Here is a 16,584-nt window from a genome sequence, read left to right on the forward strand (position 1 = left end):
ATTTCTGGAAACATTGAATAACTTTTATAGCAAACAAAAAATAACACAAAAATCAACTGTATATGTTAGAACCCATTACACAGTATTATACTGGAAAAATGAGAGCAATAGATATGCCTAAATTCCTCATTTTGGGGGGAAACAAGCGATTTTTACCAAAAAAAATCACAGATTTCTCGAAATAGTGAATAACTTTTATAGCAAACAAAAAATAACACAAAAATCAACTGCATATGTTAAAACCCACTACACTGCATTACATTGAAAAGAATTGTGAACAATTGATAAGCCTAAATTCCTTATTTTGGAGGAAAACATGCGATTTTTGCACAAAAAAATCACAGAGTTCTGGACACAGTGAATAACTTTTATAGCAAACCAAAAAATAACACAAAAATCAACTGCATATGTTAGAACTTACTACACAGTATTATATTGGGGGAAAATTGAGAACAATAGATAAGCCTAAATTCCTCATTTTGGGGGAAAACAAGTGATTTTCGCACAAAAAAATCACAGATTTCTGGAAACAGTGAATAAAGTTTATAGTAAACAAAAAATAACACAAAAATCAACTGCATATATTAGAACTCACTACACAACTTTACATTGGAAAACATTGAGAACGATAGATAAGCCTAAATTCCTCATTCTGGGGGAAAACAGGCGATTTTCGCACAAAAAATAAGATTTCTGGAAACAGTGAATAACTTTTATAGCAAACAAAAAATAACACAAAAATCAACTGCATATGTTAGAGCCCGAGAACAAACACAATGTATCCTATAGTTGACACGATAACCATAGGTTTCACTAGTGGACGGTTTTTGTGTTGACTGAAGGAACGGCGTTGGAATTTAAAATTGCTGCTTTTCTGTATGTATACGTATGTTCCATCAACCACAAGGATTGCAGGTTTCTCTACGATACTGCCAAATATCTCTTGAGCTAGTGGTCTTGTGTGGTTCTCAATAACATCTCGTCTTGATATATGACCAAAACCAACATAATTTGGTGTAAATGTTTCTGTGAACCCCTTTCGTGCTGTTCTTAATGCTTTCCTTACGCCACTTTTTTCAATGTTATATAGTGTTGACAACATTTGATTTGAAAGGCCAGTCCTTAACTTCACCAACAAAAGGGCAATGCAAGTTCTTAAGCTACGATTCTTTGTTGATCGGAATGACTGGCAATGGGATATAACATCATCATCCTTTGAAATCCCGGTTAAAGTCATATAATTTGAATCAGCAAGTCCTTTGCTGGTATCATAGTCTAATCTGCATTTTTCATTCCTGAGAGCAACTAATCTGATGGATGATATAAGTGAATATATGTCACTTTTGTTGAAAAAGGTTTGACATTCAGTGGAAGCAGTTACCAGAAACTTGATAACATCTTCCTTTAGGGAGCAATCTGATGTCATATGTATCTGACAGCACCTTGCTCCAGGCAGTAACATGTAACCTGTCCTAATAAATATTCTGTGTCTGATATCTGTAGACACTGTTAGCAACTTAGAGTCTCTTCTTTTGCAAATTACACAAATGGAATGGCTCTTCCAGAAGACGGTATTGGAAGAAGAATCACTTTTGGGCTTTTCACGCACAATGTCTTTCTTGTTTTAACATAATTTGGATCACTGTCATACAATGTACAATGAATTTGAAACACAATCTGTAGTTTTGTCAACTGAATTCCGAATATGGTTTGCTCTGTAAAACTTGGAATAGCAGTTAGTACAAGTTACGTCTTTTTCCTGACAGGTGGTGATGACTAGGTACACTCTGTAACTTTCGTATGAAGATCCAATAATGAATCGCCTTTGGTCAGCCTTTGTTCTTCTGCCACATGAAACACATGGGAATTCCTTTGGTCCACCTCTAAACATATTCTTAAAGAAATTTTTTTAGCTTAGATGTATATACAATTTGTAAGAACTTCAATGCAATATCTGTATTAATGATAGGAAAAGAATCCAGAAATCAATTTAACCTACTTTTAGCCCTAAAGTAGTTCACTCTGCACTGATCAAGTTGAAATGTGAATAGATTTTGTAATTGTATTTCTATAACTATATAATTTGAGATATCAATATTCATCATAATTATTTCACAACTTACATGTAAGTAATCATTATATTTCTCTTTAAAACATGATGTGCGCATTGATTCATTTGATGAGAGCAATAATTGATTTAATGATATCTTTAATTCAGTTGAAGAGAGCAATAATTCTTTAAGAGAGAGCAACTATATAATTAAAGATATCTTCAATTCAACATATCTACAATTGAATTAATTATATCTTTAAATGGATTGTTGCTCTCTTTTAAAAAAAATGATGCAATTAATTCCTTATCCAAAAACATTGTAGATAATTAAAGATATCTTTAATTGAATTAAAGAGATCATCAAAATATTTATACCGAGCTCTAAATTAATTATTGCGAGCAATATTTGTACGGAATTGATGCCCTCATCAATTGAATTAAAGACAGCAATAATTGAATTAATGCGCGCATCATTTAATCATTTCAAATAACCATTGAAAAGAGATCATTTTAATATATCTTCATTGAAATAATTTTTAAAATGTTTACACAAAATAAGTTGATTTACTTTCATATCATTCATTAAACTATGATCCCTCAATGAACACAACACCCCTTATGTATTTTTTTTTTTGGGGGGGGGGGGGTAATAGAATGTTTGGCACTCAAGGGACACCTTGTTTGTGAACCCGTCTTCAAACGTAGTTCAAACAGAAAAGGTCAATATCACGAGATTAAACATTTTGGTACCAAAAAGGACACATGTGAAACATAAAGCCCTTTTAATACTGTACTGGCCACCGTCCATAATGAATAGAAACAAATCGTCTATGCGTATGCCTGGAAAATTTATTCTTAAGTCAATGATTGGCATCATGTGACTTCCTCAACTTCATACGATATACTGTAATAAAACAAAACAATAATTGTAAACAGTGAATTGATACTGACAACACATATGATCATGTATAATGATAATTCAAACTATCCAAAAACTGAGTTCAATACAGAAAATTGCTGTTTATAACACAGACTGCACCAAACAAATAGTACTCTGACATAAATTACAATAAATATAAAGAGCATCTGTATTGCACAACAAAACAGAGTTATTGCCCCTGAAGTTACAAAAAGTTTGAGTGCAACTAGTTTTCACCTTATGAGCAAAAATAATCTACACATGGTCTTACTATATGTCATATATATCTTAATACTAACATTGAATTATATTGCACAATACTGTAATTCTGTAAACATAGTTTGCATAAATATTCGGGACATGAACTACGTACACGTGTGTTTACTCAGAGAACATACTTTATATACTGTATCAATTCAAATAATACACGTTTTCAAATAAATCTATGGAATGTGCTAATGTTCATCATTGTCTTACCGAATAAGTAGTTTCTCTAGGAAACGGCAGTTCAGTACAATGTCCAGTGAAACAGGAACATTTTACTCACATTCTTCGCAGCGAGCTCGTGCATACACAAAAAATAGATGTGCCCTAAAAAATATGACGTAGCACGCGGATAACGTGTACAAATTAGCGCAAAAATTTAAATGTAGAAATTGGCTGCTACAACCACTAACCATTCAAAATGTTATGGCCAACATTAAAATTTAAACATAGACAGACAAGCTTAAAATTATATATGCTTCCAAAACTCTCATTACAGGGGCATAAAAAACAATGTTCTGCCATAATTGTGTCAACTTCTTTTTCCACAACATAATTGATTTTTTTGTTAATCAAAACTGAACTGTCAATGTATTAAATACAAATGCTTTAGATTTCAAAATAATGAATTCAACACAAATGATTGAGTTCTAAATTAATTATTTTAAAATAAAATCCAATAAAATAAATAGCATACAAAACATAAAGTTGAGTCATCTATATTATTTGAATTTAAAAAAATATATATTTAATATTTATGTTTTGATTATTACTGTTTATCTATTTACCTGATTCAACTTCTAAATTAGTTGAGGGGAAAAAGGGCTCAAAATCAGTAGACTTAAATAATAATAATATTAACCACTTTGTAATTAATTGCAATACTTCGGCTTGGCCGAGTATATTTAAAATTTCGTAAAGGAGTCATTTGCGTAGGGGACGAATTAACTTCACACCTACAAGAAAAAATAAATAAAGGGCAAGGTCATTCAAAAATAGCACACCAAAATAGATTGCATTGATAGTGCCGAGTTTAGTTCAACTGTCGTTGTCAGCAATGTTGAGACTACACCGGGTCTATATCTATATATTCTTTCGTTGGTTGTACCAATGTATGCATTTTTTACGCACCTCTACATTTCTTAGTCATATTCACTTTGACAACATACGATCGAATATTAGGGCGGCCAGGCTACAAACGATGGACATACAGTTCTATTTTTTTTATCTACTAAGCTGATTAAAGTTTGTTAATTTTTTGCATTTCTTCTATGTACATGTATTTGAGATTTTTTTCTTCACGAATAGAGCTTTATCATATGTTTCATTTTGCTTCCATCGTACTGGTTTAGACAGAAACGTATTTCCGTGACTTGCTCAAGATTATGTTCCTTGAATATTGAGTACAAACGTTGGGGGGGGGGGGGGGGGGGCTATTGACTCAATATTCAAATAAAATGAAATTGGGAGACTGATTGCTCTAGCGTTTTGAATATACCCACTCTTAACACAATATACTGTAAAATAGTTCTCATAAAATGCTGGCAATGCATCTGTAGACATGTAGTATTGCCTTTCAAACTTGGAAGGGGTCACCTCAGTAGAAATATTACTACCCCACTGCTATTTACTACTGCCATAAACAGAGGGAGTAGACACAACCAATTAATTGTTCATGTATGAAAGTAATGGGAAAATACAATGTCATAAAGTCAACTTATTTGATGGTATGTAATGTATTTGCAATAAGGCACCCCTCTAGGATATTTCTTTCTGACGTTTTCGGGAGTGGGTTTCATGATCTTCGTAATGGTGCAACATATTTTATGAGACGTTTTATCTATTAATAATAATGACTTTCATTCATATTCGATTCGATATATCCCTCTGGGATTGAAATAAAAGACAACACAAAGTCGTCCACATCTGCTTTATACTTAGCTATTTTATTGAAGGTAGATATTAACGACAAAGTAACAACTCAACTTCATGACAAACGTGATGATTTCAGCTTGTTCATCGTCAACTTCCCATATTTATGCAGCAATATTCCATACTCACCTGCATGTGGTGTTTATATTTCGCCAAATGACAATGATGCACGGATAACTTGTAGGAGTTGAAGCCATACAATTATTTCCATTTATTTGATAAATTGAAAAGTCGCAGTGATTGTCATGAAAATACATCTCTCCTTGGTGTCATACATGCAAGGTGAAGATAACGAACAGTGATCAATCTCATAACTCCTACAAGCAATACAAAATAGATAGTTGGGCAAACACGGACCCCTGGGCATCTGTATATAAATTTTATAGATCCAAAAGTTAAATATTTCTGAAATTGAAATAAATATTTTCTAAATTAAGAAATATTCGCAGTGGATTTAAATTCGTTGTTTTCTTCCGAACTAAATCTAATCCGATACAAATTCGAATACATCTACATTAATCGTAAGATGGGGTGTTGCTTTGATTGTAAATGAAAATCCATCATGGGAGTGTTGATACTTTAACGTATATCTGACAAATCCTTACTTCCGCTTTTCATATACCTGTACACAATCGCATTGTGTTTTGCTCTGTAAACAGTTCTAAGTTATTCCCGGTGTATCGCCTACATCCTCAAACCTATATCATGTGAATAAGTGGATTTAAAGGACATACTTCCCAATCTAGTTTTATCTTCAGTTGATATTTCAAGATGACATTGCTCAATTCCCTACAGTGATTTAGAATATTTCACAAAATATTAGTAAATTCTCTGAGGCAAATATATTGATATTTCTGTGACACAAGTAAACTTGATGGGATATGCAATGATTCATTTTAGAGAGCACTATTCAAACCGCAATCAATGTTCAACCAAACTATTGATACAGTATACTACATCACGTTCTATCTGTCTATTGATACAGTATTCTACAACACGTTCTATCTGTCTATTGATACAGTATACTACATCACGTTCTATCTGTCTATTGATACAGTATTCTACAACACGTTCTATCTGTCTATTGATACAGTATACTACATCACGTTCTATCTGTCTATTGATACAGTATTCTACATCACGTTCTATCTGTCTATTGATACAGTATTGTACATCACGTTATATCTGTCTATTGATACAGTATTGTACATCGCGTTTTATCTGTCTATTGATACAGTATTCTACATCACGTTCTATCTGTCTATTGATACAGTATACTACATTACGTTCTATCTGTCTATTGATACAGTATTCTACATCACGCTCTATCTGTCTATTGATACAGTATTTTACATCACGTTCTATATGTCTATTGATACAGTATTCTATATCACTTTCTGTCTGTCTATTGATACAGTATTCTACATCACGTTCTACCTGTCTATTGATATATTATTCTACATTACGCTCTATCTGTTTATTTATACAGTATTCTACATCACGCTCTATCTGTCTATTGATACAGTATTCTACATCACGTTCTATCTGTCTATTGATACAGTATACTACATCACGTTCTATCTGTCTATTGATACAATATTCTACATCACGTTCTATCTGTCTATTGATACAGTATACTACATCACGTTCTATCTGTCTATTGATACAGTATTCTATATCACGTTCTATCTGTCTATTGATACAGTATTCTACATCACGTTCTATCTGTCTATTGATACAGTATACTACATCACGTTCTATCTGTCTATTGATACAGTATTTTACATCACGTTCTATCTGTCTATTGACACAGTATTCTACATCACGCTCTATCTGTCTATTGATACAGTATTCTACATCACGTTCTATATGTCTATTGATACAGTATTCTATATCACTTTCTGTCTGTTTATTGATACAGTATTCTACATCACGTTCTACCTGTCTATTGATACATTATTCTACATTACGCTCTATCTGTTTATTTATACAGTATTCTACATCACGCTCTATCTGTCTATTGATACAGTATTCTACATCACGTTCTATCTGTCTATTGATACAGTATACTACATCACGTTCTATCTGTCTATTGATACAATATACTACATCACGCTCTATCTGTCTATTGATACAGTATACTACATCACGCTCTATCTGTCTATTGATACAGTATTCTACATCATGTTATATCTGTCTATTGATACAGTATTCTACATCACGTTCTATCTGTCTATTGATACAGTATTGTACATCACGTTATATCTGTCTATTGATACAGTATTGTACATCGCGTTTTATCTGTCTATTGATACAGTATTCTACATCACGTTCTATCTGTCTATTGATACAATATACTACATCACGTTCTATCTGTCTATTGATACAGTATTCTACATCACGCTCTATCTGTCTATTGATACAGTATTCTACATCACGTTCTATATGTCTATTGATACAGTATTCTATATCAGTTTCTGTCTGTCTATTGATACAGTATTCTACATCACGTTCTACCTGTCTATTGATACAGTATTCTACATTACGCTCTATCTGTTTATTTATACAGTATTCTACATCACGTTCTATCTGTCTATTGATACAGTATTCTATATCACGTTCTGTCTGTCTATTGATACATTTTTCTACATCACGTTCTATTTGTCTATTGATACATTATTCTATATCACGTTCTATCTGTCTATTGACACATATATTCTATATCACGTTATATTTGTCTATTGATGCAGTATTCTACATCACGTTCTATATGTCTATTGATACAGTATTCTACATCATGTTATATCTGTTTATTGATACAGTATTCTATATCACGTTCTGTATGTCTATCGATACAGTATTCTACATCACGTTCTATCTGTCTATTGATACAGTATTCTACATCACCTTCTACATGTCCATTGATACATTATTCTGCATCACATTCTATCCCTCTATTGATACAGTATTCTATATCACATTCTATCCCTCTATTGATACAGTATTCTATATCACGTCCGTTTGTTTATTGATACAGTTTTCTACATCATGTTCTATCTGTTTATTGATACAGTATTCTACATCATGTTCTATCTGTTTATTGATACAGTATTATACATCACGTTCTATCTGTCTATTGATACAGTGTTCTACACCATGTTCTATCTGTCTATTGATACAGTATTCTACATCACGTTCTACCTGTCTATTGATACAGTATTCTACACCACGTTCTATCTGTCTTTTGATACAGTATTCTACATCACGTTCTTCATGTGTTTTGATACAGTACTCTACATTACGGTCTACATGTCTATTGATACAATGTTCTACGTCACGTTCTACCTGTCTATAGATACACCATTCTTCGTAACGTTCTACCTGTCTATTGATACGGTATTCTACGTCACGTTCGAAACTTACTGTTTTAGCCCAAAGTGTTTTCTCTGAGTGTTGTACTAATGATAGAATGATAAAGCATGTAAATCTGGTTCACTATTGATAGCATGATAAAGACTTCGCTGTTTATGAAATACCGATATATCCTGGGATTAAGATGTAATCGTGCAATTCTTTGAGTCCTACATTGATGATATATAGAGTTTGTATATTTCACTGTACTCAGTTTAATTTTGTGTTGATTAAATATTTTGTTTTTCATATCCACTGTGTGTGAATAAGTGGATCTAACGGGGAAAATAAAACTTTTCGATCTAGTTTTATCTTCCGATTTCAGAAAACATTTCATTTTTTTAAACACGCGGCATTTCTGACATTCTTTCTAAAGATAAATCTTCGTATTCTCGTATTGGAATGTTCCTGTATGATTTACAAAATCGTATGCTTAAATTCTATATCGCAATTATATATCCATTCTTTATATATTGACATGTGTATATCAAGGTTATATTACCTAATTTCGGGTCCTGAGTTAGGATTCCGATTATTTCTGAAATTTTATTCTCCTTCTTTGTTAACGTATTGTCTATTTGTATAACTTTTTTTCAAAACATGACAGCTGACTTTACATTTTTACTTGCAACAGAAAGGAACTATTATAAGATAACGAACAGTGATCAATTTCATAACTCCTATAAGCAATACAAAATAGATAGTGGGGCAAACATGGATCTCCTGGATACACCAGAGGTGGGATCAGATGCCTAGCAGGAGTATACACCTTAGACCGTGGTCATTGACACAATGGAAATTTAGTGTAGGATTTTATCAAAATAAAGACTTCTGTTCTATTAAATGTATAGCATTACATATAAATCCTTTCTAAACAGGGGGGTAGTTATCTGATTTTGCTTCATTCAGAGCCCCGGGATAAGTTTTATAAAACACATCTCTACAAGGAACAAGGACGCAAACACCATATGTTTGGGCCAGGAAGATATTGGAAGTGTAAGAAACCAAGAATTGAACATTTAAAGAAAAGGTGTTCCAAAGATTTCCATTTCTAAAGCGTGTAAAAACTACAACAATTATTAAGGATGGTTACATTTTGAGAAGTTTCAATCACATCCAGAGATGAAGGAATCAAGTGAAAACTAAATTTGATTATATGAAGTAACAATGCATTGGTTGCCCAATATTGTAGCTAGTCTTCTATAAGACTTTAACTCAACTCGCAAAACCAAAGTCAGCAGCACATTATACATGAAAGGTGAACATAACTAACAGTGATCAATCTCATAACTCCTATAAGCAATACAAAATAAAGAGTTGGACAAACACGGATACCTGGATATACCAGATGTGGGATCAGGTTCCGAGGAGGAGTAAGCATTCCATGTCGACCGGTCACACCCGCTGTGATCTCTATATCCTTATCAGGTAAACGGAGTAACCCGTAGTCAAATCAGTGTGCGAAGAATGGTCTAACAATCGGTATGAAACATGTCAGACAGAATTTTACCCAATAATAGACTGTATTGACGAACTATTTCGTTTTAGCGACCATATAAATTGTGAAATGCCGACTTCAATCAAGACTGTAGAATCCCCTGTACCATGAACTTGTTAGTCAGTAGCTTGCCTCGATTTAAAAGCTGACTATACTCAGAGGAAACTCTTGTGTATCGATCAGTTGAGATATATAAACACCATATGCAGGAGATAATATAATATTGCTACATAAATATTAGCAGTTGACGATGGAAAAACTGACATGATCCCGTTTGTCATACAGTTGAGTCATCATTTTGCCGTCAATGTCTACTTTCAATAAAATATCTACGTATGAAGCAGAAATGGACGACTCTATGATGTCTTTTATTTGGAACTCACAGGGATATATCAAATCGACATATGAATGAAAGCTATCATTGTTAATAGACAAAACGTCATCGATATATCTAAAAGTCGAATTGAAAGTTACAGCGAGAGATTTTTTCTTCTCACGTAGAAGTTTTTGAATAAATTCTGCTTCACATGAATATAGAAACAGGCAGCTATCAAAGGAGCACAATTCATACTCATGGGAATTCCAACAGACTGTTGGAAGACCTGATCAACAAAGACCACGAAGATATTGTCAATGAGGAACTCTAACATATTTTTTATTTCAACTTCAGAGTACTTGTGCATGGAATCAGAGTGGTGTTTAACAAAGTAAGTTTTTGAATGACTGATCACTAGATATGAATATTTCCGTTTTCTCTTTTTGTTGAAGAAGCAACTGTCTATGATGTCAAAAAGTCTAGTCTTTAATTTATCGTGAGGAATGGTCGGGTATAGTGTTGAAAAGTCATAGGTTTTAATGCTATTGATTTGGGAAAAATTCTGCGATTTCAAGTTTACTAAAAGTTCTTTAGAATTTTTTAGAATCCACATTTGATTAACACCTCTTCTGGCATATGTAGTCGCACAGTAAGTTTGAAGTTTCTCCTTCACAGCTGTTAACAGATACACTGGAATTCTAATGATTAAAAAAATAACTTTGGTAAGCCATTTTTTTTTATGCATTTTGATTTTTTTTTATTATACTGGGAATTAGAATTTTGGAACTACTATTTTTGTATGTGTATATTCTGTTTGGATTTATTGTTCATCTACCTTAAGTTAGTATTTTGCTATTGTTACAATTTTCTTTTAATTATCTATTGTAAATAAATGGCATTAATTGTTTAATTGTCTTTTGTTAGTAAATTTTGCTGTATTATGCAAGGTGAAGATAACGAACATTCCTCAATCTCATAACTCCTATAAGCAATACAAATATATTGTTGGGCAAAGACGGTCCACTTGACACACCAGATGTGGGATCAGGTGCCAAAGAAGAGTAAGCATCCCCTGTCAAACGGTCATACCCGCCGTAAGCCCCATATCCTGATCAGGTAAACGGAGTTATTCGCAGTCAAAATCAGTGTGCCAAGAACGGCTTAACAATCGGTATGAAACTCGTCAGACAGCGTTTGATCCAATGTTAGGTTGTATTGATGAACTAGATCGTTATAACTACCATAGCATTTGCGAATTTCTGACTTCAATCGGGACTGTTGAAATTCCTGTATCATCAACTTGTTTGGCAGTAGCTTATCTCGATTTAAAAACTGACTAAGAGCGAGCTCTTACAAATCAAATCAGTTGAGATACATAACTATCATATGCAGGTGATAACGGAATATTGCTACATAAATATGGGAAGTTGACGATGGAGAAGCTGAAATTATCCCGTTTGTCATACAGTTGAGCTACTATATCAAGGGTTTATTCTAACCCACATAACATTCAGTAAATTTAGCTTTAAGGGAGAAGGAGTTGTTGATGAAAACTATGTGATTGTTTTCTTGTCAGACTTTTCATCATATCCCAGCATTAGCAATAACCGTTGGCAATTTGTTTATGATCTTTTTTTTAAAGAGTGTTGTTTTTGGTAGCAAACCTATCAAATTCCATGCAGATAATAGGAAGAACAAAATACTAATAATGATATCAACAATTTGAACCCCTGGTTCACTCAAACCTTGATCTGAACCTACATCATTTAGATTTCTTATCGTTTCACACTAGACAATGCGTATTACATGTACATGTATATTGAATCCGTATCTAATGCAAATTTTCTGTCACAATTTGGGTTGGTATTCGGGTTTGTTTACTTATGGTTAAATAATTTGTCAATATTTTTATGCATATCAACTTTAATACATTGCACAACTCGACATACATTGTAGTTACCTAGCATTGGGTGATGGAGGACTAGCATCATACATTTTTCGACATCATTCTTTTTTCGATAGTATTACAAACAACGTAGATCATTTTTAATTTTCAATCTATAGGTTGATTTCCGAGCTATTTTCGAATAAAAGTAATAAATTGTAGTGGATATATAATAGCCGTAGTTCGAGTTCCTTCGGAAGGTTTTTATTCTGTGTTTAGTCACGCCGCTTCAAAAATGTTCAGCAGGGTTACTTCCGGTTTATCGTTGTTCACCAACACTTCGCGTATTAAATGTATTAGTTTGGGATGTATGGGGGTACGTACTTGGTTGTTAACGTTTGATAAGCTACCATTGTTCAAATTCAACGGAAGACTTAGACAAGACGACGATGTTGCAGTGCAACTTGCAGATCTATGCAGACGGCCTAACTGTCTACTGTCTAGGAACCCTAGGCCCTATCTAATACAGTAGTAGGCATAGTGGGAGATGGAAAGAACGTATTAGACTCGGTGAAACCTACCAAATAGGTAAATCAAAATAGTTACTATTTTTTTGTAGAACGTTGTATATGATTAAACAAAACACAATGTCTTAAAATGATTCATAAAGCCGACATCGTGCCTATTACTGACTTCTGTGGAAATGAGGGGTTAGGCTATTTATACAATATATTCGTTCATTCCTAGTGCGGATGTAAAGTCTCACAAATATTTCGTTGCATATTTCTGAGTGCAAAACTAGACCCGGACAGCTTTTTGTTTTATTTTGTCTAAAACAAATATAACAATGTCATAATTTGTGGAAAACCTTTTGAATTTTACTGATTTTGATTTTCTGTAACAATTTTATAAAGAAACAATAATTTTTCATATATGATGTAAAAGAAACCAAATACAAATAACCCCCTCGTTTCCACAGATATTACACTATGTAAACTCAGATTGCCTGATATCCATTATTTTGTTTATCCTCATTCATAATTAAATAATTTCATGATGATTTGAGAAACTCTTTCTAAGGTGTAGTGATGCATTTTTGAAAAGTAACATTTGTGAATCAAATTTATATTTCTGATGAATGTAGTTTATACTATATTATTTGTTTAAAATTGTTTTGCAAGTACAGCATGTACATGGGTGGAATTTTATCATTCACTGAAATTGGATTTTTACACTTTTCAATGTTAATTTCATAAAAAGATTTGAAATAGCTAAATCAAGCTCTATAACTTAATATAGAGATTGTACTGAAGCTGTTCATGTACCTAAAAATTTCACAAAATAAGTGAAGCAATTTTGAACTTAAAATGTTTTGTTCTATACATGCATGCTTGTAAAACCAGATATATATCTTGGAGGTGTTGTGATGGTGTACATATATGACCTGCTTTGGTCTGAATGGTTTGCTATTAAACTATGGACAGGGCAGTGGTATCATTTGTGAATGACTGACCATGCTGATTATGTCAAAGCTATGGAATAGTTCTACATAAATGAGCATCATACTCATCAAAGACACAACAGAGTGCGATATATGCGACCAAAAATGACCAAGACAAAAGAAAAATGTTATATGGGTGAGAATAATTTAATCATATCTACTAAGTTAGAAATGATATCCTCCCTAATTTAAGCATTGGTATTTGAAAATTATTATTTATCAACTAATACTTGCGTCACAAGTCTTTAATTTATAAGTGACTCATTTAATAAAAATAATTTTTAGTATGAATGTGCATTTCATTGACTTTTCATAATTCCAATGTCATGAGTATTTGTGATCATTGCTCAAATTGTTATCATTGAACAAAATATATCTGCTCATGAGTAAGGTATATTCCAGTTAGTGACATCATTTCCATTCTGTGCACATATATTTAGCAGTACAGAGAAAATCCATTATACAGGGGTCGAAATTAACTTTTTCTACAACAGGCTAATCTTAGCCTGTGGGTAAAAAATCCACAGGCTAAAGTGAAAACCTACAAGCTAAAATAAAAATAATGAAGCAGTGCTCTTATATATATATATATATATATATAGTTTTTAATCAATGATTTCCCCATCATTACTGAGCCTAGTGGGTCAACAGGCAGCGTTTGGACAACACGCTAAGTTACGTAAGTCATATGCTGCAATGTCTAGGTCTCTTGATTATCGCACCTCTAACAGTCTAATCCACTTGTTTACCGCAGGTCTAGATCCAGTCTTCCAATTTCATGCCACATCAGGGTTGTCACTAGTGATTTTTTAAAGCGAATACAGGACTCATGGTTTTATAAGCAGCACGATCACGAGTCCTATGACTTTTTTGATAAGCATCTACGCGGTGAGAAGTGCACCCGTGTCGTCACTACAACCCGACCTTAATATGACAATAAATTTAGATAGGACATTCTCATAATTCTGATAAAAATAACTACCTGAAGACTTGGTAAAACATAGACTCCGATATTTTTTGTAGATAAATGAATAACAAAAACATCATACTTGGAATTATTCAATTTAATCACCCCTATAGGTGAACAGGACTCGTGGCACATGTCGATATGCGATGTCCGACCTCTAAAGCATTTGTTTGACTCCGAGTTTCTTAAAAAATCATAAAAGAAAAATCCGGATAGAAACGGTTATTGAAATCGGTCGTTCACGGAAGCGTTTGTATGATTCAGAGTGCAAGTTTAAGAAAAGCGAATAGCGCATCACCGTTTAAAACGGATACGATATGATCATAGTTTGTAAATAACCACTCGCTAAGATTTTCGAGTGTCCATTATTTTTACTCGCTATTTTTCAGATGTACTCGCATTTTGCGAGTATTTCTCGCTAATTTCGAGCCCTGATTATATGTATCAAAAGTTTAGGAAAAGTTAAATGATTTGTACATATTAAGAAACTTGAAAAAAAAAATTAATGCTGTTTAATGCCATATATTGCAGATAGAAAAAAAGAGTATATAAGACCATTTGTGTTCCCTCAAATACTATGTTGGTAGATCTTGTTTGAGTCTGCGTTATACATGACACATGCTTAGTGCCCAGGTGGGCTCTTGTGATGAAATATGCACATTTTCGGATTCATGTCAGAACATTGAATGCAAGCAAATTCCCACGAGTGCAATGTATTAAGGAAATTAGAAACATGTAAAATAAATATAGTAAACTTTATTGATACAAGTTGTGAAAATTCATAGATTCAGCTTTAATATGAATGATTACATGCAAGGTGAAGATAACGAACAGCGATCAATATCATAACTCCTATAAGCAATACAAAATAGATAGTTGGGCAAACACGGACCCCTGGACTCACCAGAGGTGGGATCAGGTGTCTAGGAGGAGTAAGCATCCCCTGTTGATGTTTTCCTGAATTAGTTCAAGAAATATATATGCAGTTAATGATAATTTTCTAACAAATACATTAATTATTATTTTTGCATGTTCACAACTTTGCTTCTTGAATTGACAATAAGCTATCGTCAATATTGTGGTATCCTTCCTCTTTTTTACAGGGATATAGGAAGTGGATCATCCATTTTCCTTGCCTTTCCCTCGAGGTCTTCAGACAGTGTCTCTGTACATCATTAACCACGTCGATCAGCTCTAATGATGTCATGCCATTACTGCCAGATTATCTATAATACTGCCAGACTACCTATAATAATACCACACTATCAGAATTAAAATTTCAAATACACAAGATTTGAAGCAGCAAAAGAAAAGAATTGCAGATGTATAATACACAACTGGATATTGATTCTTACCAGACTGAAATGAATTAATAGTTGAAGTTTCCTTCAGCTGTTTTACTGCATACCAGTCAATAATTCCAGTCAACATAAGGAGTTCAGTCATTTTATCAACCTGTGTATATATGTTGAATAGATTATGAAGAAAGAAAATCATGCTCATTTTTCTTTCTAAATGAGAAGTGGGAGAGCACATAAATATGAGTGGAAGTGTACATACATGAACATGTAATTTCTGATGTCTACAAAGCACACTGTTTGGTCGAGTTGGAGCAAAGATAAATGAGAGTTCTTTGATATGAATTGAAATTTATTTGGAAGTAAATGAACTATCTGTATGGAGCTTGAATGAATGATTATTGCAAATCCTAATCTATATCTGTAAGAATATATCCCCCAATATTATAATTATATCCCCCCGGAAATTGCCTATGAGCCTAAACCATGAGTTCGAAGTGCAAATTCTCTGATATATGATAATCTACTATCCATTTAGTG

The 16,584-nt window shown here is 33.1% G+C and overlaps 1 long non-coding RNA gene across 1 annotated transcript; it reads right to left on the bottom strand.

Annotated features, from left to right (window-relative positions):
- Positions 1-2,885: 2,885 nt before the first annotated feature.
- LOC130049397 (uncharacterized) lies at positions 2,886-3,508 on the bottom strand. Its single transcript, XR_008797872.1, has 2 exons — positions 3,450-3,508; positions 2,886-2,957 (listed from the first exon to the last, which is right to left on the bottom strand). It is a non-coding gene; the product is annotated as an uncharacterized LOC130049397 (long non-coding RNA).
- Between the last annotated feature and the right edge of the window lie 13,076 nt (positions 3,509-16,584).

This window comes from Ostrea edulis, chromosome 8 (genome assembly GCF_947568905.1).
Source record: "Ostrea edulis chromosome 8, xbOstEdul1.1, whole genome shotgun sequence".
In the NCBI taxonomy this organism is placed as follows: Eukaryota; Metazoa; Mollusca; class Bivalvia; order Ostreida; family Ostreidae; genus Ostrea; species Ostrea edulis.